This window comes from Hyperolius riggenbachi, chromosome 4 (assembly GCF_040937935.1).
Source record: "Hyperolius riggenbachi isolate aHypRig1 chromosome 4, aHypRig1.pri, whole genome shotgun sequence".
NCBI lineage: Eukaryota > Metazoa > Chordata > Amphibia > Anura > Hyperoliidae > Hyperolius > Hyperolius riggenbachi.
The window spans coordinates 261,120,221-261,146,577 of record NC_090649.1 but is presented as its reverse complement, the minus strand read 5'-3'; the positions used below and the strand labels follow the sequence as shown (position 1 = coordinate 261,146,577).

The 26,357-nt window shown below is 42.8% G+C and overlaps 1 long non-coding RNA gene across 1 annotated transcript in view; it reads right to left on the bottom strand.

Moving 5' to 3' along the window:
* The window catches only part of LOC137570703 (uncharacterized), a 39,930-nt gene extending 16,211 nt beyond the window's left edge, over positions 1-23,719 (bottom strand). The window contains exons 1-3 of the long non-coding RNA XR_011031146.1: positions 23,592-23,719; positions 16,244-16,344; positions 13,704-13,750 (exon numbers count right to left, since the gene is read on the bottom strand). This is a non-coding gene — a long non-coding RNA (uncharacterized lncRNA). The remainder of the gene's footprint in view (positions 1-13,703; positions 13,751-16,243; positions 16,345-23,591) is intronic.
* Positions 23,720-26,357: the final 2,638 nt, after the last annotated feature.

Genomic DNA, 26,357 nt, shown 5'->3' with positions numbered 1-26,357 from the left:
TGCCTACACCGCCCATAGAGCACCTGAGTCCCGGAGGACTACTACGCCCAGCTGGAGAGGAGAACAGAGGGCTAAACCTGTTTCACCCAGCACCCAGAGGAGGCAAGCACCGCTGTCTCCTGGATTCAGGCAACCAACCACTGACACTCGGAAATGCTTTGTATGTGAAAGGGTGGGTCATATCAGCACGACTTGCCCAGAGAGGAAGAGGGAGGCCCCAAAATCCAGTGAGGCCTCAAACGCCAGTGAAGTCCCAACGGCATTGTGTGCTACCAGGAATGCCACTGGCTATGCAGAGAATCTGCAGCTTGTCACGGTTGGGGGTACAGTTGCCACTGGGCTGAGAGACACTGGAGCAGAAGTGACTCTCATACATCCCCAGCTTGTGAACCCGGAGCAGTACCTACCTGGGAAAATGATTGCGGTCAGAGGAATTGGGGGTGTCACCCCAGCAATACCCACCGCCTTGGTCCACCTGGATTGGGGGGCCGGCAGCGGATTGAAAGAAGTTGGGGTAACCGACAAAATCCCCACCAACGTTTTGCTGGGTACTGACCTGGGACGGTTAGTGGCCCGGTATGAGCCTGCTCCAAACCCTGTGGAGCCCGCCTCCCCAGCAGAAGTACGGGACTCTTGCAAGGTACTGTTTGATAATGCTGTGCAAGTGGGGAATGCTGGCGAGGCCCCAGGGGCTATGGACTGTATGCTAGGAGCCAGCCCTAGTGAGTCTCCAGTGCCTAGGCCTGGAGTGGGACATGTTGATACAAAGAATGCAGAAATTGATAATGTCATTTGTGACGCACGGACTATCGAGGCGATCGATGCAAGAACTGTTGATGCTACTTGTGAAGTGCTGAGTAGCAATGTGTGTAATGATACAGATAATGTGGATGTTTTATGTGATGTCCCAAATGACAATATATGTAGGGCTGATAATGCTGATGTCATATGTGTTGTACTACATAATGCTGTGTGTCATGTGGACACTCCGTCAGCTGCAGGAGTAACCAGCGGCGCTCGCTGGGCTGCAGCAGGTGGACTGTCCACTGAAGGGGCAGATGGCACTAGGCCAGATCCTTCCCCTTCAGATGGTTTCCAGACCAAAGGTGATGTGGTTTATGATACGTGTAATGTGGACGCTCCCTCCGCTGCAGTGGTAACCCGCAGCGCTAGCGAGTCTACAGCAGAGGGACTGTCCACTAAAGTGGCAAATGTTGCTGGGTCAGCCACATCCAATCCGGAACCTGGCCTGGAGGGCCCAGGAGCCTCTCCGTCTGCAGCCTTCCTGGAATGTGTGACAGGCAGCCCTGAGCTCTCTGGGGCTGTTCGATTTGACAGCAGCCTGGAAGAGCTCAGGGGGCTAGCCAGCAGGTCACCAGCTGGGAGGGGCGGGCTGAGAGGGTCCTGGGAAGTTATTCCCTCTGAGCTGTCCGAAGTGGAGGAGGCAGACCGGCAGATAATCATTCCCCAAAGGGACCGAGAGATAGCTCCTGCCACTGTAGAGGAAGTGCGTGTAGCGACGGTTGGAACCCTTCCCCAGCTGCAGCACTGTCTCTATGGTCGCCAATTCACGGTTGTCACTGACTCACATTCCCCTGGTTGGTTACGTCAGGTTGTCAGGGGCAATGACACATTGCAGCAACCTGACCTAGCTTTCCAGTCCTGTAGCTTGGAGCTAAGGAATTACCCCTCCAGGCCCGGCCGTCAGTGTCGGCTTTGGCAGGACGATTCGTTAGAATCATCTGCCGGCACCATTTGGAAGAGGGGGCGTGTCAGGAATACACTGAGGTGCTTATGATGTAAGGATAATATTTTAATTTGCCTGTCTGACTGCTATGTACTGTACTTCAGATGCGTATGTATGAGTCATCATCTGGCTTTGGGGGAAGCTGTACTTGTCTGTGTGACAGTGTGGAATACAATTACCCTCAGTTCCTGGGAGAGCAGGGAGCTAATTAGAAGCCCTATTGTCCCATTATACCAATCAGGACATAGTCAGGGAACTTCAAAGACCTACATTTGCATCTAAAGAGGACTTCAGTGAATAATGCTTGGGGTAATAAGACAATGGCAGAAGTGAAGTGTGTTGAAGTCCTTTTGATACCATTTGCTACCTGTGGAAATTGAATTATTGGTGGAGGTGCAACCTCCTTATCTTTGATCAGCTAGGAAGTACTGTCAACAATGGGGTTGTCACCTGTAACGTGGACTAGGGAAATCTTTTCATGTATGTGGGCTATTGTACATTTTTCACAGGTGGATGTTAGATCTCTGGAGATCCAATTATGACTGAGGATGTAATTAAATCTAGCTTCCCCCCCCCCCCCCCGTCCACACAGGCTTACAGCCTCCAGGCGTATTTCATAGTATAAAACCGCAGCTAGGATAGCCACAACTTGTAGTTCTTGGAGGTAGCTCACACGGCTAGAACTAACCTGGTTCCTGACCAGAAGTGCGAACCCCCCGCAACAACACCAGATCGATACGCTGGTACGTTTATTTCCCGTTTATTTTGGTAAGCAAAATCGCTTTGTGTGTTATCTTTGTAACTTTTATCTTGTAACTATTTTTACTTTGTTTTTTGTAATCTTTTTGTATATATTAAGTTCTGCATTGTTCTATGTTTTTCTAGAATATTAAATTATTATTTAATAAGCTTGACTTCTGCCGTACTAAACTAACACTCATAGCCTAGAAGAGACTGAAGTGTAACCGTGTATAAGTTCATGCCTAATTGTACGCTTGAGCAACACTACCGTATGAAATTGTAATTGCATTGTGTGTGGGGGCGTTTGTCATACGTTGGCCTAAGCGCGCAGCTGACCCAACAAACGAACAACGCCAGTGCGAGTAGCGACAGCAGAGTGGCTAACAGTATCGTTCGGAACGACTGTTAGTGGGTCTTTGCTTCACGACAGTGTAAGATTGCAACTGTGTGTGTGTGTGGGTGCGTGGCGTTCCCGTATTTGGCCTAAGCGCAAAGCTGACCCAAATACAAAAACGCAGATTGCGTATTGAGCACTCGATAGCGAAGTGAACGTGTCTAGCAACGCTAGTGGTGGCAGTGGGAAGTGTTTGAGGGGTTCCAGCCTTGGTTGTAGCTTAAATAAGGCTGTTCCCCGCTTAATCTGGTCAAACCCGCAGTCGGGAACCGTATACGCAGGCGTGCCGCGGGCCGGTTCCTGACAGTCATTGTTAAGGAGAGAGCATCCTGTTTGGACAAAGGATCCAGTGTATTTCTACAGCTTCTGGCTTGGAATAGCCTGATTTTTAGGTCCTCAATGCTGTATGGCCTGATGTCTTCCATCTCTTTCCAGAAATCCACAAAGTGGGATGGACCTCACTCCTGTAGCACTTCTAGGCCCATGTGCCAAAAAAACAAGCCAAGATGGCCACTGTATCATAGAGAGTACACAGGAAGCGGCCAGAAAGATCAATTTTTATAGCCAGTGTGTTGTTAAGTTCCGTTTTCTGTGTGTTCCTATTGCCCTGCAAAACCTTCCGATTCAGGTCCGCAGGGAGCAACGGTCCAGAAAATTAGGGCCTGCAGCATTTTTTCAATCCGGGGACCAGAACGTAGGTAGCGTATCTGTACGGACGGACAAATGTGTACGGTCCCATAAATTAACATTGGATCCGTTCCCGTCTATTCCGTTTGTACAGTATACGGTCCATTTCCGATCCACAAAAAAAATGCTAATGTGAACCTGGCCTTAAACAGAACGTGTTTGCTATTATTCAGGTTGGAGAGAGCATATGATTTCTCCCATGATGCCTCACTGCTAAATCTGCAAATTGTCTCTTTGTTATGCCAAAAAAACCAGACACACCTCCAAAACTGCTGGAATGCAATGATGTGTCAGATTGTTAATATTACAGAGCCTCACTAATCCAACATGCATACAGGATGTTTTAGACTGGCTGATCCTCATCAGTAGATGGCATAGGTTAATGTGGCTTTATGAGGTATGACTTAAAACACCCAGAGTTAAAGATTGCCAAGAGAGCTCATGACAAACCAAAACTCATAGGAATGTGTAAGGGGCTAAAAAGGTCCAAAAAGCTCTGTTTGTAAAAATTGTATGCAAAACAAAATTGTGCCTTCTCTAAAACTGAAGGTATTTGCAATTATTCAGGTTGGAGTGAGCATATGATGTCTCCCAAAATGCATCACTGCTGAATATGCAAATTGTGCCTTTGTTGTTCCTAAAATCCAGATACACCTCCAGAACTGTTGGAATGCAATGATGTGCCAGCGTGTTAATTGTACAGAGCCACACTAATCCAGCATGCATACAGACTGTTTCGGACTGGTTGGTCCTCATCAGTACATGGCATGGATTAATGTGGCTGTATCTTGTACATTTGTCTCACATAGCCAGTATTTACTTCCTTTGTGTCGATATACTCATGTACCTCCCACTGTGCAATGTAAGTGGACATGAAGCGGACACCGTGCCACCAGTACTGCATTAGAACACAAGCAAAGAGAGAATGGTTACTCACTCAGCATACTTACACCCTGCAAAAGGGAATGGCACACAGAATGGAGCAAATAGAAACATCACAGAACAGAAGCGGAACTCTGTCCTATACCCATCGAACTCAGGTACATGTGAAGCCAAAGACCTGATGTCACACTTTCTAAGTATTTATCTGTCACTTATTGTATTGATGTCACTTTGCCCTGCACTTAAAGAGACACTGAAGCGAAAAAAAATATATGATATAATGAATTGGTTGTGTTCTATGAATAATTACTAGAAGATTAGCAGCAAAGAAAATATTCTCATATTTTTATTTTCAGGTATATAGTGTTTTTTCTAACATTGCATCATTCTCTAATATGTGCAGATTACACAACACTCAGCATTCAAAATGATTCTTTCAGAGCAGTCTGTGAACTAATGACCTCTCCTCTGGCAGAGGAAAAGTAAAAAAATTAACTAACAGTTGAGATAATAAAAGTCAGAAAACAGCCCTCTCCACGACTTTGAAAGTCGTAGAGCTTAATGGCTTTTTTATATAGAGATAACAACTGGAGTTTCTTAAATCTTCCTGTACTGGAAACAATTAGACTGATGTATATGATCTTAATGTTTTATTTCTTAGCTGTACTACACATACAAATCATAATTTTTTTTTTCGCTTCAGTGTCTCTTTAAAGAGGCACTGTAGTGATAAATATTAGAATGCAGTAAATTATTCAGGATACACACTTTTATGGTATCTTTTACTGGTTTCAGCATCAGAAACAATTCCTGGCTCTTATTTAATTCACCTTTTCTCATAAGTTTACTACTCAAGGAGTAAACTTGAAGAGTAAACTTATGTTTACTCCTTGGTCACCCCAGAGTCCACCTCAAAACCTTTGGAGACAGAGCCATCTGTCATGCTGCCCCTACACTTTGGAACTCCCTGCCACACCCAATCAGAACAGCTCCATCCCTGGAAGCATTTAAGTCCAAACAGAAAACCACCTCTTTAGTCTGGCATTTATGAACACCTGACTATTTCCTCTGTAACACAGTCCAGCCTGCAACCTTGTCTTGATCTGAGACATAACTATGTGCTTTGACTTCTGTGGGAGAAAAGCGCTTTACAAATGTTATTGTATTGTATTGAATTCTACATCTGAAAAGATATCTTAACTACTTACTGTACCAGGTGCAGCATAATCACGTCCCGGGAAAACTTCACTTGAAGTCCCAGAGCCATTAATATGCGTGTCAGACTCACCGTGCTGGGCCGCGGCGTCCGGGTTCCCATGGTGCACGTCGGGTCTGCTGTCTACTTCCTGGGTGGACTCGACGAGCTATTGCGTCCAGACGTACGCGTGCACGATACGTTTCCAGTACTGGACGCGTCCGCGTTCCTATTGCGGACGTTTGTACGCATCAGCGCATGCGTGAGATTCAAATCTCGTGCCCAAACGGGAATTCCCCTATAAAAGCCTCTTCTGCCCTGCAGTAAGTGCTGACAGTTCATTTCAGCTAGTTCCTGTGTTGCCAGCGTTCCTGGTGTGCTTACTTTGATTGACTTCTGGTTTCCTGACTCGGCTTGCTATTGACTACTCCTGATCTCTGGTATCCTGACCCTCGGCTTGTTCCTGATTACGCTTGCTTTCTGCCTGCCCTGACTCCTGGCCTGCCTCACCGATCAAGATTGTTCTCCGCCTGCCTCGACCTCTGGCCTGTCTCTCGACTACGATCCTCAGCTACCTGCCCACGACCTCTGGCTTGTTATTGGACTACGGTACGCATTATCTAAGTCTCCACACTGTAGTGTCGCCTGTTCTCTAAACCACTGTTGGGGTAACCTGGGGTGCAACCTGGTGGGCACTAGGCAGCGAAGTCCAGCGTCTCCACTAGGGGGACGTGGGTGAAGACCCGTGGTCACTTAGACCCTGCGCCCTGGGAAACCCTTGCCTCAGTGGTGCGGTCAACAGGTTTCCCTGCAAACCTAACAGTAACTGTCAGCCATTATGGACACTACTGGAGCAACCGCTGACATGGATGTTTTGTGCAAGATGATTTCGGACCTACAAATCTCTGTTCAAGAAGTACAGGCCGGATATCATCAAATTCAAGGCCAACTCCGGAATATCTCCACTTCTAGTACAGCTGCTCCTGCTCTACCGGCCCCTACTAATGTGACAATTAATGCCCCTACTCCGGAACCAAGAATACCCTTGCCTGATCGCTTTGCCGGAGAGAGAAGCAAGTTTAGAACCTTCAAGGAGGCCTGTTTAATGTTGTTTGAACTTCAACCTCGCACTTATGCTACTGAGATAGCCAAGGTCGGAACTATCATCTCCTTACTTCAGGGAGAACCACAGTCATGGGCCTTACGTCTTCGGGAGAATTGTGATTCGATCCTGGACTCAGTCACTTCCCTGTTTGAGGCTTTAGCCGAAATATATGACGACCCAGGTCGTACCACCTCTGCTGAAATAGCATTACAGAACCTCCGCCAGGGTCGGCGGCCGGTCGAGGATTATGTGTCTGAATTTCGCAGATGGAGTGGGGATACATCTTGGAATGACTCTGCCTTGAGATTTCAATTCCGCCTTGGACTATGCGACCAACTCAAGGACGAGCTAGCCAGGGTCGGGGTTCCTGAGACGTTGAAGGAATTAATTCAGTTATCAATCCAGATTGATCGACGTCTCCGTGAACGAAGACATGAACGAGCTGGATTTATACGTTCTTCATGGTTTCCTACCTCTTCACCCGCAGTAACATCTTCCACCACCCATGCTGCTTCCAGTGATAACAGCACTGAGGAACCAGAACCTATGCAGCTTGGTCTGGCCAGAGGACCTCTCTCTGAGGATGAACGACAACGACGACGTTCTTTGAATCTGTGTATGTAGTGTGGACTTTCCGGACATTATCGCCAGAATTGCCCAATCCAGACCTAAAGGTAGATCTGAAAGCTCAATTGATCAACTCCTGGAATTCACTCAGCCTTCCTCAGCTCATGTGTCTATATCTCTTTTATTACAGGTTCCAGGAGGAACTACGAAAATAGAAGCTATCCTTGACTCTGGAGCATGTTCTTGTTTTCTGGATCTACACTTGGCACAACAACTTAATCTTCCTACTCGCAAGAAGACCAAACCCGTACCCATTCAATTAGCAGACGGTTCATCAATCATCTCTGGTCCAGTCACTCAGGAGACCTATCCTTTACTGGTGATCGCTCCTGGAGGTCATCAGGAGTATTTGACCTTTGATCTGCTACCATCTCCCCTGTTTCCCATTATCTTAGGTATCCCTTGGCTGCAGGCTCATAACCCACTCATCAATTGGTGTTCAAGGACTGTCAGTTTTTCCTCATCATATTGTCAACGTTTCTGTCTTCCTGAAGTGGGCCGTCTGTTCTGCCTCAGCCCTGAAAAGGAGACCCTTCTTCCATCAGAATATCGAGATTACGGAGATGTCTTCGACAAAAAGTCTGCCGACAGTCTTCCTCCCCACAGAATTTATGATTGCCCAATTGAACTTTATCCAGGAGCTGAAATTTCTTTTGGAACAACTTTTCCCCTATCCGAGCCTGAATCTCAGACACTTAAACAGTATATTGAAGAAAACTTGGTCAAAGGATTCATACGCCCCTCTACTTCTCCCGCTGGTGCGGGCATTTTCTTTGTAGAAAAAAAGGATGGTTCCTTAAGACCCTGTGTGGACTACAGAGAAATGAATAAGATAACGGTGAAAAACAGGTATCCTCTTCCTTTGCTACCTGATCTATTCCAAAGACTGAGAACTGCTAAAGTCTTCACAAAATTAGATCTCCGAGGAGCCTACAATCTCATCCGCATCAGGCAAGGAGACGAATGGAAGACTGCATTCCGTTCACGCTACGGCCACTTTGAATATCTAGTCATGCCGTTTGGACTGTGCAATGCCCCTGCTACTTTCCAGCATTTTGTCAATGACATATTCAGAGACTATCTTGATTTATTTATGGCAGTCTACTTGGATGACATACTGATATTTTCTGCTAACCTTGAAGAACATAGAAAGCATGTAAAGAAAGTGTTGTGTCGTTTGAGAACACATAATCTTTACGTTAAATTAGAGAAATGTGAATTCGAGAAGAAGAATATACAATTTCTGGGTTTCCAAATCTCATCAGAAGGAATCGAGATGGATAAGAGTAAAGTTTCAGCCATCCTTGACTGGCCTGTTCCGCAGGATAGAAAGGCAGTACAACGCTTCATCGGCTTCGCCAACTTTTACAGACGGTTCATTAAAGATTTCTCGGCAGTAGTGGCACCTATCACTAAATTAACCAGCACCAAGTTCAAGTTCCAATGGTCTCCTGAAGCACAGACAGCCTTTGAAAAGTTGAAAAATGTATTTACTTCTGCATCCATTCTGAAACATCCAGATCCATCTTGTCAATTTATTCTTGAAGTAGACGCATCTGAGAACGCAATTGGAGCTGTGCTTTCACAACGCTTTGGCCCTAAAAATTTACTTTATCCAGTAGCATTCTTCTCCAGGAAGCTGAGTCTATCAGAAAGAAATTATGATGTGGCCGATAGAGAGTTATTGGCCATTAAAGCAGCCTTAGAAGAGTGGCGTTACTTGTTGGAGGGAGTTTCGGAACCCTTTATCATCTTTACCGACCACAGAAACCTCGAGTACCTAAGAACTGCGAAACGTTTGCGGCCCCATCAAGCTCGCTGGGCACTGTTCTTTGCTCGCTTCCATTTTCACTTAACCTTTAGACCAGGTAGCAAGAATACCAAAGCAGATGCTTTATCTCGCATGTTTCCTGATGAACAAGCGGCTTCTGACAATAATGACACCATCCTTTCACCTCAGCATTTCTTGATGATCCAACCCGATTTACTTGAGCAGATAAAGGAAGTGGTCTCTAAGAATCCTGATCCAATCCCAGACACCTTCCAATATAAGGATGGTCTATTACTCAACTCTGAAAAGATTGTGGTCCCAAAAGAACTTCGAGTCCCTGTGTTACAACTTTGTCATGACAATCCGCTAGCTGGTCACTTTGGAGTAACTAAAACTTTAGAATTGCTGCAGCGGAACTTTTGGTGGGAAGAATTAAGAAAGGATTGTAGAGACTTTGTGAGTTCATGTACCATCTGTGCCCGTTCTAAAAGACCACGACAGCTTCCATGGGGTCTTCTTACACCTTTACCGATACCTTCCCGTCCCTGGGAAATGATTACCATGGACTTTATTACAGACCTACCTCTCTCCAATGGATTTACAACAATCTTTGTAGTTGTGGATCAGTTCACAAAAATGGCACATTTTATTCCCTTGAAAGGAATCCCTAATGCCAGTACCACTGCTGACTATTTTTTAAGAGAAGTTGTTCGTCTTCATGGACTACCTTCTGACATTGTATCAGATCGCGGAGTTCAGTTTACCTCTAAGTTTTGGAAGGAGCTCGCCAAGAAACTCAAGATCTCATTATCGTTCACCTATGGTTATCATCCACAGTCTAACGGGCAATCTGAGAGAACTAATCAGACATTAGAACAATACTTACGCTGCTTTACATCTGCTTCTCAAGAAGATTGGTCCTCTTTCATTTTTTCTGCAGAATTCGCTTACAATAATTCCATACACGCCTCGACAAAGCAGACTCCTTTTTATGCCAACTACGCTTTCCATCCAGCTTCTTTACCAAATATACGTGTCGGTTCCACAGTTCCAAGTATACAGGAAAGATTAGCAGGCCTGGTGCAGAACTTTAGTATCCTACAAGACGTGTTAAGCCAATCTCAGAGACAGATGAAGCTCACAGCAGATAAAAAAAGGAGACAAAGTCCTGATTTTAAAATAGGTGATATGGTCTGGCTCTCTACAACTAATTTGAAACTGCATTGTCCATCAAAGAAACTTGGTCCTAAATTCATTGGTCCCTACCCAATTCTTCATCAGATTAGTTCAGTTGCTTTTAAGTTACAATTACCTGACTCCATTAGGGTGCACCCGGTTTTTCACGTATCTTGTTTGAAAAGATTGTTTCCAGATCCTTTTCAGAATAGATCTCTTCAACCTCCTTCTCCTATAAATGTGGATGGTTCCGAAGAGTTTGAAGTGGAGAATATTTTGGATTGTAGAAATCGGGGCAGATCTTTACAATATCTGATCAAATGGAAAGGCTATGGTATCGAGGAAAGTTCCTGGGAACCTGCAACCAATGTACATTCCCCTAGACTGATCAGGGATTTCCATCGGTTACATCCTGAAAAACCTGGGCCAATGGGCATCCGGAGGCTGCCCATGGGGGGGGGGGGCAATGTCAGACTCACCGTGCTGGGCCGCGGCGTCCGGGTTCCCATGGTGCACATCGGGTCTGCTGTCTACTTCCTGGGTGGACTCGACGGGCTATTGCGTCCAGACGTACGCGTGCACGATACATTTCCAGTACTGGACGCGTCCGCGTTCCTATTGCGGACGTTTGCACGCATCAGCGCATGCGCGAGATTCAAATCTCGTGCCCAAACAGGATTTCCCCTATAAAAGCCTCTTCCGCCCTGCAGTAAGTGCTGACAGTTCATTTCAGCTAGTTCCTGTGTTGCCAGCGTTCCTGGTGTGCTTACTTTGATTGACTTCTGGTTTCCTGACTCGGCTTGCTATTGACTACTCCTGATCTCTGGTATCCTGACCCTCGGCTTGTTCCTGATTATGCTTGCTTTCTGCCTGCCCTGACTCCTGGCCTGCCTCACCGATCAAGATTGTTCTCCGCCTGCCTCGACCTCTGGCCTGTCTCTCGACTACGATCCTCAGCTACCTGCCCACGACCTCTGGCTTGTTATTGGACTACGGTACGCATTATCTAAGTCTCCACACTGTAGTGTCGCCTGTTCTCTAAACCACTGTTGGGGTAAACTGGGGTGCAACCTGGTGGGCACTAGGCAGCAAAGTCCAGCGTTTCCACTAGGGGGACGCGGGTGAAGACCCGTGGTCACTTAGACCCTGCGCCCTGGGAAACCCTTGCCTCAGTGGTGCGGTCAACAGGTTTCCCTGCAAACCTAACAATGTGTCTGCAGCGGCCGCTGCTCGCTCCTGCGCACACTACCATGACTGTTAGCAGGGAGAAGAATGAATGGGAACACAGTTCATTTATCTAAGTCCCTGAGTCAATGAACGCCGGCGTCTATAAGATGCCTGCATTCATTGTATCTTCCTGTTGCAGTGTCACGCATTACTTCGATTCACGTACTAACGTGTGTGAATCGGAAAAAATTACAACAAAATTCACTTTTATTTAATGAAAATCCCAACACTGACTTCTATAATTAACTATTTCCCTCCCACACCCTCCCATAGTACCCAAACTTTTTTTATAAAAAAAAAAAAAAAAAAGGCATAAAAAATACATAAATAGTTACCTTAGGGACTGAAATGTTTTAATATTTATGTCAAGAGGGTATATTACTGTTAATTTTAAATTTACAGGCTTGTAATTAGTGATGGACGCAAAACTGAAAAAATGCACCTTTATTTCCAAATAAAATATTGGCACGATACATTGCACTAGGGAAATGTTTTAAACATTGCAATAACTGGGACAAATGGGCAAATAAAATGTGTGGATTTTATCCAAAGTAGAATGGTTGATTTTAACACTATAATGGCCAAAAACTGAAAAATAATGATTTTTTTTTCATTCTTTTTCTTATTATTTCAATTACAATGCATTTAGAATAAAATAATTTTTAGCATAATGTACCACCCAAAGAAAGCCTAATTGGTGGGAAAAAAAACAATATATATATATGATTTCATTGTGATTAGTTGTGATTAAATTATTGGTGAAAGAATGGGAGGAGCGCTGACAGGTGAAAATTGCTCTGGTCCTAAAGGGGTAAAAAAACCCTCAGTGGTCAAGTGGTTAAACAAAATATGAAAAAATGATCTCCATAGAGAAACAATGAAGAAAAACTGAATATATCTATATATTGCTGTATATTGGAATTTAGCCCCACCCTCCCAGTGATACTTAGCCTAGGCTATTTAGTTATGCAGAATTCTCCTCCCAGAGCATTCTAGGAGACTAAGTTTATGTTATACTTGGTTCAAAACTCTCAGTAAACAAATAATCTGCAGAGATCACCTGACAGGACTAACGATGTTGCTACCTGTGATACATTTCAAAATGTAAGTTAAAGTGACAAAAGATTTTACAATTAGCAAAAATTAAAAAAAAACTATTTATAAATGAATATTGCAAAAAATAAACAATTTCATTCATTATGTTATTTTCACTACAGTTCCTCTTTAAGTACACACTCAGTTGTGGTCCTATAACCAAGCTTTATATTGTGAATTCGAGGCTAGGGAATGTCTATTTTCCCTATCCTAATACAATCTGTGCCTGAACTGTTTATTTTTAAAGTTTATTAGCAAAATATCCTTATTAAATATTGATAGAAAGCTCAGCAATTTTCCAACAAAAGGTTCCGTTTGATACTTGTGTACATACTGTGCCTGACTGAAATTGCCTTCATGCTATTGCAGTCCCATTTTTATCCTTTCGCAAAAAGCGAAACTGTTATGTCACAGATCTTGAACTTGAGAAGGTTAGGCATCACAATGCTGGAGCAGTTTGTGAGCATCAGCAGATTTAGCTTGTAATTTCATTGATCTGTGTGGGCTTTCAGTTTGCAAACCAGCTGCTGCTCTGTTTCCCCACAGCAACTGATCTGAGTACCATTGATTTTTTTCCCTTGCATTAACATAGCTTTACTTCTTTAATGGGCAATAAATGACTGAATGTAAATACAAATAGGGCTGCCGCTGTTTCAACAATAGAAGAAACAGTGGAAAAAATATCCATTTTCCTGAACATAATCCAGGCTTTCTACTTTTATAGCAGTACAATTAAAATCGGAATGTGGAGAATATTGTGCCTTTTTGCACTAACGTAATTTTTTATGTAGTTATTTTAATTTATAATGTTGATACTTTTTTCTTAATGTATGTCCTTGAGCTGAATGCATCTCTTTCCCAAATTAGTGTATTTGTAGTCGACTAATAAAACAGCATTATGTTTGATAAAAGAAGGAACTGAAGCACTGTGTGGAGAATTTGGAAAAGTTCAAACCAGTGAAAAGAGCACATGAAGTGAAATTAATCATAACATTTTCTTTAATGAAAAGCTGAAAATCATTTACTAAATAATGTTTAAAGCAGACCAGAACTAACCTTACATTTATTTGATATCATCTCTGCCAAGTTCTACCATCTTCTCCCTAAAATACAAAATCCCCGGAAAATAAGACATGTCTTATATTTCAAGCATGCTTTTTTGCAGAGTCGCGAGCGGAGCATTACCGTTACAGTAGATGAAACTCACCGGCTTCCAACTTGCCAGCGTTAACGTCTTTCCTCAGCAGCATCCTGACAACCGTGGCTCTCGTCATGCTGAAGAGAGAAGTTATTGTTGCTACCAGTACATCGGAAGCCGGTGAGTATCCTCTGTTGTAATGCTCCGCTCGCCACTCTGCAGAGGGAGGGAATGGGAAGGAAGGAAGGGTTTTACTGGGCTGGGGCTGCCGTTCTGTAGCCGAGGGAACCTAGTCCAGGGCAGCACATCAGGGAGGGAGGGAAGGGCTTTACTGGACTGGGGGCTGCCACTGGGGAACAAAATTGTAAGCCCTCCTCGAAAATATGACCTAGCAAGTTATTTTCGGGGAAACACGGTATATATGTGGCTGGATAGTGTAGTGGTTAAGCGCTCTGCCTCTGACACAGGAGACCAGGTTATAGTAAGCCAGCAACTATTCAGTAGGAGACCTTGGGCAAAATTCCCTAACAATGCTATGGCCTGTAGAGTGTATCCTTGTGGCTGCAGCTCTGGTGCTTTGACTCTGCAAGGAGAAAAACGCAATATAAATGTTCTGTGTAGTCTGTGTCTATATACCTCAATAATAATATTTCACTAATGCACTTTGGCCTCTTTCCTTGCTGGCCAGAGCTGAAGAATGAAGTGTGTGTGTGTGTGTGTGTGTGTGTATGTGTGTGTGTGTGTGTGTGTGTGTGTGTGTGTGTGTGTGTGTGTGTGTGTGTGTGTGTGTGTGTATGATGGGGGTTTCCATCTTGCGCTCTGCAAAGTCTTATTATGACACTTTCTGCATGTGACACTAATTTTCTAACCTTAAATTGTACCAGAGACCTGCAAATGTAAAGGTTTTTTACTTACCCGGGGCTTTCTCCAGTCCCATAAGCACAGATGCGTCCCTCGCCATCCTCCGGTAGTCCTCCTCCCCGGTAACTGGCTCAGTTGGGTCCAGTCCTGGTCTTCTGGCATGTGCCTCCCGCACATGCGCCGTAGACCCAGCCTGATGCAACTGAACCAGTTACCGGGGATGATTGCCGCTAAATAGAGGACTGTGGGAGGATGGCAAGGGACGCATCCGTGCTTATGGGGCTGGAGAAAGCCCTGGGTAAGTAAAAAATCTTTACATTTGCAGATTGCATTATAAGACTCTGAGCCACCCCACTATTCCAGCACCCCACATGTCATGGACCATGTGGGTTGGTATAGCTCAAGTTGCATAGCCTCATTCTGCCTGGGCTCCAAATTCTGGCTTTATTAGCCTGCACTGGTTACAAGTATACAAGACTTGAAGGGGAGGCTGCTCCACTTTTTTTATTTAGACAGTGTGAAGCTTAGAGGGGTCGCATCTTGTACACAAAATCTGTTTATTTTGCAGCAGTAATATAACAGCTTTTCACCGGCATAAATGGAAAATAAATGGCAAGCTTACTTCAGCTTTTGTAGTCCATATAGCAGTAGTAATAGTCCAGCTTATTCAAATACAGATCATTTAAGTCAAAGCCATACAAACAGCAGTCCAAAGTATGGTTTGGCTCTCTCAGCGATGTCTCCCAGACCGACTTGTCAGGAGCTCAGCAGCACACATGCTCCTCCACATCAACTCCACCCTGACTGCATGTGAGCTGCTTCCTGATATGCAAATGTGTTAGAGCCTTCTTCAGCTCCACAGAAAACCAGGTGTGCACCTGGGTGGAATGGGACGGCCCGCCTTTCCTTCCTTCCCATTCCAGGAGTCCAGCCCTGGAAAAAAAAACCCCACAAAGGCAGCAACTAGCTTGCTGCCAAACAATACCTGGACTCCCTTCCAGGTAAACATCTCATTTTTAAAGGGACCACAGTCCAAATAACGGGGAAATGTACCTCCCATCCAGCACCCAGCCCCGATGACCCCTACAGCAGTAAATAATATTGCAGCTGTACAGTGGTCCCTGGCAAAAACATTGACATTTAGCTTGTTAATTCCTGTTAGTCATTACACTTGTTGGTGTACTGGACCAAATCCAATGCTTTTTCCAGGGATCTATGTACAGCTGCAATACCAATGGGCAAGGATACGTAACTATTAAGTATACCACAACAATCTTTTATCTAACTGCATTAAAAACATTTTCCCTACAGTAGTTTTAAAATTGAAGTAGAATCCATGAGTCTAACTACAACACAATCACTATTACTAATGGCAAAAGTATCAAAATCAACAGAAGACGTTCAAAATAAAGTACATTTAAGGCAAATACTGGACATTTCTACATACTGTACATCTAATGTGAAAATAAAAAAAAATGTCAAACTGGACCTTTCCTTTAATGCTGATCTGACTCATCTGAAGTTGAAGCTATTTTAAGATCTCAAACTAATCTACTGCTGTTCCACATGGTAGTATAAAAATAATAGATGGCATTACCTATTTAGATATCTTAGAAGAAAGTTCACGGTTGCTGGATGATGAACTAATCACAATTTCTTTTCACACAGACAAGAAAGGATGCCCCATGGCCAAGGTATCTGGCAAAAAGAAACAGTAGTCTGGTAAGATACAATAAACTTGACTTGGTGGTAAAATTATTATTTACTATTTATATAGCGCCATCATCTTTCCCAGCACTTTGCAGAGTATATTGTCTTGTCACTAAAATAAAATATACGAAGATCAGAGGCTGGGCATTTTCGTTTTTGAGCATGATGCTAGACTTCAAATATCACAGGCTACCATGCACTCCCAACAGGGTTTCACACAATACAAAAGAGTTTGTCAGCACCCCAAGTAATAATAACTGCGTGTGCTGGGGTAGAGCATGTATACATAGTACTTAAAGAGAAAAGATACCCCTATACACAGCACCACTGCAGACCAAATGTATCAATCAAAAAAATATATTTTTATTACAAGCTTTGCAAACACATATCAATGATACACAAAAATTTAAAAACATCTAAAAACAGCATAATATTGTATTTCCAGCCGTATTCAACATAATGGGCCTGCTAGATATAATAATCTATTATGTTCAGTCTCAGTGGATGTACAAACTGTAACCACTGGGGGCTCAGAGAATGAGCCCCCTCGTGGATGAACCCAAGTTCAGTAAGAATTATAAAGTGCAAAAAATTGGAACCATAAAAGTGCATATAGTGCTACACAAACAAACAATCATTCAGCATATGCAATAACTGTGCAACCTATCAGACTAAAAGTGCAGTTTAAATACTGTCAGAGTCACTAATGACCAAGTGGAAGAAGCCTATTAGGATCTGCAAAGAAGTGAATAAGTAAAAGATACAACCTCACCTTTCAAAGCGGAGTGACGACCGCGGAGCATGTGGGCTATGTCCTGAGGGGATACTTCCGTCTTTCCAAGCCAGTCTGCCTGCCTCTCTTTTCATACCCGGCTAAGTATCTTTTACTTATTCTCTTCTTTGCAGATCCTAATAGGCTGCTTCCACTTGGTCATTAGTGACTCTGACAGTATTTAAACTGCACTTTTAGTCTGATAGGTTGCACAGTTATTGCATATGCTGAATGATTGTTTGTTTGTGTAGCACTATATGCACTTTCATGGTTCCAATTTTTTGCACTTTATAATTCTTACTGAACCCGGGTTCATGCACGAGGGGGCTCATTCTCTGAGCCCCCAGTGGTTACAGGTTGTACATTCACTGAGACTGAACATAATAGATTATTATATCTAGCAGGCCCATTATGTTGAATATGGCTGGAAATACAATATTATGCTGTTTTTAGATGTTTTTAAATTTTTGTGTATCATTGATATGTGTTTGCAAAGCTTGAAATAAAAATATATTTTTTGATTGATACATATGGTCTGCAGTGGTGCTGTGTATAGGGGTATCTTTTCTCTTTAAGCACAGGGTTTCACAATACCTCAGAAACTAGACTATGGTACCCTCCTTCTACTACATATTTTCTTTAAACAATCATAAAGAACAGCAACCAGAGCAGTCTTACACCACCATCATTTCCCTAGGTATCATGTTCCTCAATAGTGTCCCCAAATAAAGTCCACCCCATAGTGTTCTTTGTAATAGCTGTCCTTTACAATGTCCCCAGGTTATGGTGCTCCCAGATAGTGTACCCAGCTATAGAGGTCCTCTAGAGTGTCTTCAACCAATGTGTTTCTTCTGTAGTGTACCCAGTTATAGCGCCCCAGCCAGTGAGATGCTCTACTATAGTGTCCCGAGATAGGGTGCTCCTTTTCCTAACCAGCACTGATACCAGAGCTGCTGTACCTTGCCTACGTGTCCCCACTGGAGCTCTCTTCCTCCTCCTTGAGTGAACCCCATGGAGGGTTGGAGCAAAGGCAGGTCACTTGAGGAGGATGAAGAAGCACTTGTGCTTATGCTGCAGGTTAATGGCCTCTGGGGGAATACTCTCTGAAAAATAAGTATACATATATATATATATATATATATATATATATATATATATATATATATATATATATATATATATATATACAGTGGTGTGAAAAACTATTTGCCCCTTCCTGATTTCTTATTCTTTTGCATGTTTGTCACACTTAAATGTTTCTGCTCATCAAAAACCATTAACTATTAGTCAAAGATAACATAATTGAACACAAATTGCAGTTTTAAATGATGGTTTTTATTATTTAGTGAGGAAAAAAAACTCAAAACCTACATGGCCCTGTGTGAAAAAGTGATTGCCCCCCTTGTTAAAAAATAACTAAACTGTGGTTTCACACCTGAGTTCAATTTCTGTAGTCACCCCCAGGCCTGATTACTGCCACACCTGTTTCAATCAAGAAATCACTTAAATAGGAGCTATCTGACACAGAGAAGTAGACCAAAAGCACCTCAAAAGCTAGACATCATGCCAAGATCCAAAGAAATTCAGGAACAAATGAGAACAAAAGTACTGTAATTGAGATCTATCAGTTTGGTAAAGGTTATAAAGCCATTTCTAAAGCTTTGGGACTCCAGCGAACCACAGTGAAAGCCATTATCCACAAAAAACATGAAACAGTGATGAACCTTCCCAGGAGTGGCCGGCCGACCAAAATTACCCCAAGAGCGCAGAGAAAACTCATCCGAGAGGCCACAAAAGACCCCAGGACAACATCTAAAGAACTGCAGGCCTCACTTGCCTCAATTAAGATCAGTGTTCACAACTCCACCATAAGAAAGAGACTGGGCAAAAACGGCCTGCATGGCAGATATCCAAGGCGCAAACCACTTTTAAGCAAAAAGAACAGTAAGGCTCGTCTCAATTTTGCTAAAAAAAACATCTCAATGATTGCCAAGACTTGTGGGAAAATACCTTGTGGACCGCCGAGACAAAAGTTGAACTTTTTGGAAGGTGCGTGTCCCATTACATCTGGCGTAGAAGTAACACAGCATTTCGGCAAAAGAACATCATACCAACAGTAAAATATGGTGGTGGTAGTGTGATGGTCTGGGGTTGTTTTGCTGCTTCAGGACCTGGAAGGCTTGCTGTGATAGATGAAACCATGAATTCTACTGTCTACCAAAAAATCCTGAAGGAGAATGTCCGGCCATCTGTTCATCAACTCAAGCTGAAGCGATCTTGGGTGCTGCAGCAGGACAATGACCCAAAATACACCAGCAAATCCACCTCTGAATGGCTGAAGAAACACAAAATGAAGACTTTGGAGTGGCCTAGTCAAAGCCCTGACCTGAATCCTATTGAGATGTTGTGGCATGACCTTAAAAAGGTGGTTCATGCTAGAAAACCCTCAAATAATGCTGAATTACAACAATTCTGCAAAGATGAGTGGGCCAAAATTCCTCCAGAGCGCTGTAAAAGACTTGTTGCAAGTTATCGCAAATGCTTGATTGCAGTTATTGCTGCTAAGGGTGGCCCAACCAGTTATTAGGTTCAGGGGGCAATTTCTTTTTCACATAGGGCCATGTAGGTTTTGAGTTATTTTTCTCACTAAATAATAAAAACCATCATTTAAAACTGCATTTTGTGTTCAATTATGTTATCTTTGACTAATAGTTAACAGTTTTTGATGAGCAGAAACATTTAAGTGTGACAAACATGCAAAAGAATAAGAAATCAGGAAGGGGGCAAATAGTTTTTCACACCACTGTATATGTATATATATATATATATATATATATATATATATATATATATATATATATATATATATATATATATATATATTGTTTTTATTGAAGATGTGCTCGAGAAAAATGTAAGGGAGAATGTTTAGAACACATCCTTGCACATTATAGCTAAGTCGGTGCAACAACTGTGCCTGGTCTTAAGCAGGCAGTTGCTGTCACCACTGCAGATGGCAAGGATTCAGTTTAGTGGATTCCCATATAGCCTTAGCCACCTGCATGCTGAGCACATGTGTGGCTTGTTTTTACTTTGTAAATATGCATATGCCTTTTTTCTTTTTTTTTTTGGCATACATAAAGACTGTGCATTAGTAAATCATCCTCTTTGTGTGCTAAAACGGCTGCCTAATAGCTGTTTAAATGCATCCCACTGTATCTTTACATTTCTGTATATTACATATTCTGGAAGTGCCAAGAGAATGAAAATTACCTATGGAATGTCTGTGTAAACAATACAAATTAGTTTCCTACAATATGCTAAAGAAGATGGATACTGTAATACTGCATCAGCAACACCAATTCTGGTGCAGTATGTGATCAGTGTATGAATTCCATGATTACAATATGGCTGCTTCTAATTATCATTCTCACTCATAAAAATTGTATGTCATATGCTAAAGACGCTGATGAGCAGATTGCAGTTAGCTTACTATTATCATATAAAACAGTACAGGTAAATGATATAAATTGCTTAACTTGCAGATTGTACCTAGAAAAAGAAATAAGCAATTGCATTAAGCTCGGAATGTAGGCAAACAAACAGGAAAAATGCTGAAGTTACACTTCTGATCAAGAAAACTCTTTAATAGATGGATATGTTGATAAGCACGACACATTATAGCAAGGTATGGGCACATTTTCTAATTGGAAGTAAGAGTAATATGATTCCATTATTTTTTATATTGTGTATTAAACAGGCATTTTGTAGTTGCATACAACATTATGTGGTTGGACAAATTGTTGGACATATTCAGTTGCACAGTGCAAAGAGAACCTGTTTGCAGAAGAAATTGCAGGAAGCATTTTTTTTTCTTATTAGCTTCTGCATTCAAATAAGGCCAACTGTCACTGTTAGACTTATAGACTATCAGTGGTCAACTGAGTCCATCCCCTAGCGTCATTGTCTATTTGCAACTTTTGTTCCAAGAAATAGGTTAAAGTGGAATTCCACCCAAACATTTAGCTTTTTACAAATATGTTTAGCTTCAAATAAAGTGATACTTATGTTATCATTGAAACCTGTGGAAGGAATGAGCTAACCTAAGGTGGGGTTTTAAGTGATCTTCAGGTGTTTCCTAGTTTTGCAAGTACTGATAGGCCACTAGGCCAGTAACCCTACTGAGGAACAGACTCTCTAGAGTGGGCTTGTTACCAGGTCCTTCTCCTTGGGTTTACCTATAAGGTTATAGGAGACAGGTCAGTACAATTTGGAGATGGGCAGTTGACTGCCGTTGGGTTGTGAGGAATTTTTTGACCCTTGAGGAACATCCAACCACAGAGAAGCAAAGTGCATCTACGCTGAAGCAGCTGATGGTGGGAACTCTTCACTTGTATGTAAAACTAAAGAAAAATAGTTTTGACTAGAGTTATACAGTTGTCATTAGTAGTGGATAAAGAAGAACCAATTTGTAGTGTACTTGTCTTGATAAACCAGGTCCTTTGGGTAGAACATGCTAATCGTGAGGCAACTGTATATGTACACAACAGAACTAATGGGGACCATACACTTATTGATTTTCCCATTCAATTCCTGGAGTTTCCACCACTCTCTTAATAGCAAAGCCCCCATACATGCTATCATCACCAAAATTGCTACGTATGTCAAGGAGATCAAAGGGCACACAAAAAAATGTTAAAAAAATCATTAACTAGTTTTGAGATAATTGATTTTGAAAATGCAAATGTTTTTTAAACTCAGAAAAATGATTTTAAAAAACGTTTTTCCTTTGCATTTTGAAAATCAATTATCTCAAAAGCAACAAGTTCTTTTGGAAAATTTCTGTTTTTGACTTGTTCAGTATCTGCTATAAACCACTACTTGGTATAAAACTATGTGAAATGTTGCGTAATTACGCAAAATTAAGGATGGATTACGTTTACATGCGAAATTACTTATGAATTTTCCTGAAATTCTGCATTATGATTTCGCATCATAATTATGACTATGTGAAAATTGTGCGTGATTATGCACAATTAAGGAGGGATTATGTTTACATGCAAAATTAGTTACGAATTTTCCTGAAATTTCAAATTACAATTTTGCATCATAATTGCAAATTACGATGGGAAATTATGATTATGCAAAATGTGTGTGTAATTATGCAAAATTGCGAATTAATTACTATTATCAATAATCAACAGTGCAGCAACAATTTTTATTGAATTTCCTGCTGAAAAACATTGAATATTGATGTGCTGTGTGTGGTAGGAATAGATCCCTGTCTCTGATCAGATTCTGATCAGAGAAGGGTTGATCATTTTGCCACATCCAATGACAATCTTTAAGTGTATGGCTAGTTTTAAAATCTTACATCTTATTGAATACTATAGCATTTCTGGTCAAAGTTTAATTTTAAGATTTTTTTATCACTCTTAAGTACAAGGAAAAGGTCAACAGGGACAGTCCACATATGGTATAAATATTATTGCATGCAAGTCAGCTAATGAATTAAATGTAACATTAAATAAAAATGAAATAACCACCCTGCTTATGTGCTTCAGCTTCATGGCCAATTTTCAGACACACAGTTGTAATGCCTGGTGTCACTCTCTCTGCACATATGTCGACATGTCAGAGCTTTGTGATTAAAGTGCAATAAATCATACAGGATTATGTATGTCCTGCTGCCGTGATCACTGCTTAAAAATCCAACAACCAAGCACTTCTCTTTTTGGCGCTCTTGCCTCTACAACTTATCACTGGATAAGATTACTCCAATGCTAGCAGCAAACGCAAGCAATCTTCTTAAAAAATGAATTTTAATACACTCACAAAATAATCTAAATTGATCATCTAGTTAAAAATGATTAAATTGGTAAAAAAATGCTCTCAACTTTAAGGTCATATGATTTTTTGACCCTCAAGTTTCTCATATTATATGCAAGGGTTCAAATTAAACCTCTTTAATTGTTTTTCCTATTTTTATTAATATTGTTATGAATGTATATAATACTGGCATCTTCTGTGTTGCTTTATATAATGCATATTGATGTCTTTAACAGTCTCTCAGAGGAGCTCAGAATCTTAACTAGATATAACTGAAGTGAACCTAAACTCATATTATGCTTTTTTAAATAGGCAAATCTTATGGTGGCCACTAATGATCCAATCTTTTTTATCCAATCTTACCATTTCTATGTAATGTAAGGGACTGCCTATAGTATCTATTCAACATATTCAGTCAGTTTACTCTTCTACTTCATAGATTTGGTAAGATTGGATGAAAAAGATTGGATCGTTAGTGGCCACCCTTAGAGAAGAGACAGAAGACCCTTGAAGTGCCCTTTGCCCCAAAAACTAAGCAGGCATCAGAACAGATGCAGAAGGCTTTGTTAGAGGCCACAAACAGTAACAATTAGGCCAAGCCTCCAGTACCAATATAAATATTTTAATTACTAACCTCCATTAGCTGTACACATTGGTCGCCCATGTTCACCATTGCCGTGCACTGGACTTTCAGCCTACCCCTTCTGAGGTCACATGGGAGCATGCAGACAATCTCTGCCATATATAATCACCCAATCCTCGGGGGCATGGAAATGTATTCACTGCTGGTGTTGTGAGGAGCTATTTGTTTGATCAGGAAATAAAGCACAGCAGGGAAAATGGTGGGAAAGGGTGGAAAGTTAGACCAATGACTCTGCCTTGTGGCCAAAAAAATACAAACTGGTAAATTGCTAATTTTGTCCTATACAACAAATGCCAGACAGAGCTACAATCATACACTACATATTCAAAACTTAAGCTGCAAAAAAGAGGTTGTCCTGCCTCCCTGCTCAATTAATTTTCACTTCTCAGAAAACGTTTCTACATTTGGTCTTGTACTATTCTCTTTTCTTTATTAGTTATCATACTTGACTTTTTGGGGGGGTTATTAATACTTCTGATTTATCTTCACCCAAGGAAACTGTCATTCTGAAAACCCCACATACATTTGAGCTTTTAGCCAGTAATAATAGAAAGCTTTTGAGAAGTCTCTTTGTGAAAGGATTACCTTGTGTATCAACTTTTGTAACAAAGTCAACGATGGATTGCAGGACTGTACCATGTGGATAAGTGCCACTCCCCTGCCATTATTCACAGAGGAAAGATTTACTGTTTGTTTCTGCCCTGCCCACACACACACACTGCATTCTCACAGATCATATGAGAACAACTGAGAGATTTTTCAGCTACAGAGAGAGGATCTGAAAAGAAGGTGTTTTACTTTATTCCTGTACTTGGATGTTTACACCCACCATTCAGAATGAGCTCTTCCTGGCTGCAATCTCTGTTTACTTTACCCTGCATGTGGCAGTGAGACACAGAAGCAGCTGATGATTTATTTACACACTATTTGATACTATATTTCTTTCTATCTTTCTGAAGTCACAGGATTACAGACAGTGAGGACTGTACACTAGATGTTCTGGACACAGTCGTCTATAGTCATGCCCACAGTGAAAATTGTTCTCTGTAAATGTCATATTTTCTTCCCATAAAAAATGATAAGTTAGAAAAAAGAATCCAGCTACACCGACCATGGAAAAAAAGTCAAATTTTTATTTCAGCATAAGTGGACAAACAGCAAATACAGCTCACGCGTATTGGAGTAAACACATGGCTCCTTAGTCTTAAGCTGGCCATACACTAGGCCGATTCCCGCCAGATCGACAGCAGATTCGATCACTGGGATGGAATCTGCTGTCACATTGTTCTCGCAACACGCCGAATTTCGATCCATTTCGTCCGATCCCGTCGATCGCTCAGTGCGGAAAATTACCGTCGATCGCCCGCGGGTAGGGAGCGCGTCGCTAGCGGCGTTCGAGTGCCCGACGACCAACGCAATAGAGCCCGCATACATTACCTGCTCCGCCGGCATGACTGCCCCCGGTCACCGCTGCTCCGTCTCCGCGCTGGTCTGGTCTCCGGGTCCGGCATGCTTCACTTCTTCTAGCCCGGCAGGAAGTTTAAACAGTAGAGGGCGCTCTACTGTTTAACTACTTCCCGACCGCCGTATAGACAAATGGCGGCCGGGAAGCAGACGCCGCAAGGACCGCCGTATTGACAAATGGCGGCGGTCCTTGTTTTGGCATGGGCGGAGCGATCGCGTCATCCGTGACGCGATCCTCCGCCTCCGCCTGTCGCCGCTCACTTGCCGCAACATCCCGCCGGCCATACGGAAGCGCCGGCGGGATGTTAACCCGACGATCGCCGCATACAAAGTGTATAATACACTTTGTAATGTTTACAAAGTGTATTATACAGGCTGCCTCCTGCCCTGGTGGTCCCAGTGTCCGAGGGACCACCAGGGCAGGCTGCAGCCACCCTAGTCTGCACCAAGCACACTGATTTTCTCCCCCCCCCGCCCCAGATCGCCCACAGCACCCATCAGACCCCCCCTGCCCACCCCCCAGACCCCTGTTTGCACCCAATCACCCCCCTGATTACCCATCAATCACTCCCTGTCACTATCTGTCAACGCTATTTTTTTTTTATACCCCCCCTGCCCCCTGCTCCCTCCTGATCACCCCCCACCCCCCAGATTCTCCCCAGACCCCCCCCCAGACCCCCCCCCCCCCCATGCACTGTATGCATCTATCCCCCCTGATCACCTGTCAATCACCTGTCAATCACCTGTCAATCACCCGTCAATCACCCATCAATCACCCATCAATCACCCCCTGTCACTGCCACCCATCAATCAGCCCCTAACCTGCCCCTTGCGGGCAATCTGATCACCCCCCCACACCAATAGATCGCCCGCAGATCCGACATCAGATCACCTCCCAAATCCATTGTTTACATCTATTCTCTCCTCTAAACACACACTAATTACCCATCAATCACCCATCAATCACCCCCTATCACCACCTGTCACTTTTACCTATCAGATCAGACCCTAATCTGCCCCTTGCGGGCATCCAATCACCCGCCCACACGCTCAGATTGCCCTCAGACCCCCCCTTATCAATTCACCAGTGCATTCATTACATCTGTTCTTCCCTGTAATAACCCACTGATCACCTGTCAATCACCTGTCACCCATCAATCACCCCCTGTCACTGCCACCCATCAATCAGCCCCTAACCTGCCCCTTGCGGGCAATCTGATCACCCACCCACACCATTAGATCGCCCGCAAACCCGCCGTCAGATTACCTCCCAAATGTATTGTTTACATCTGT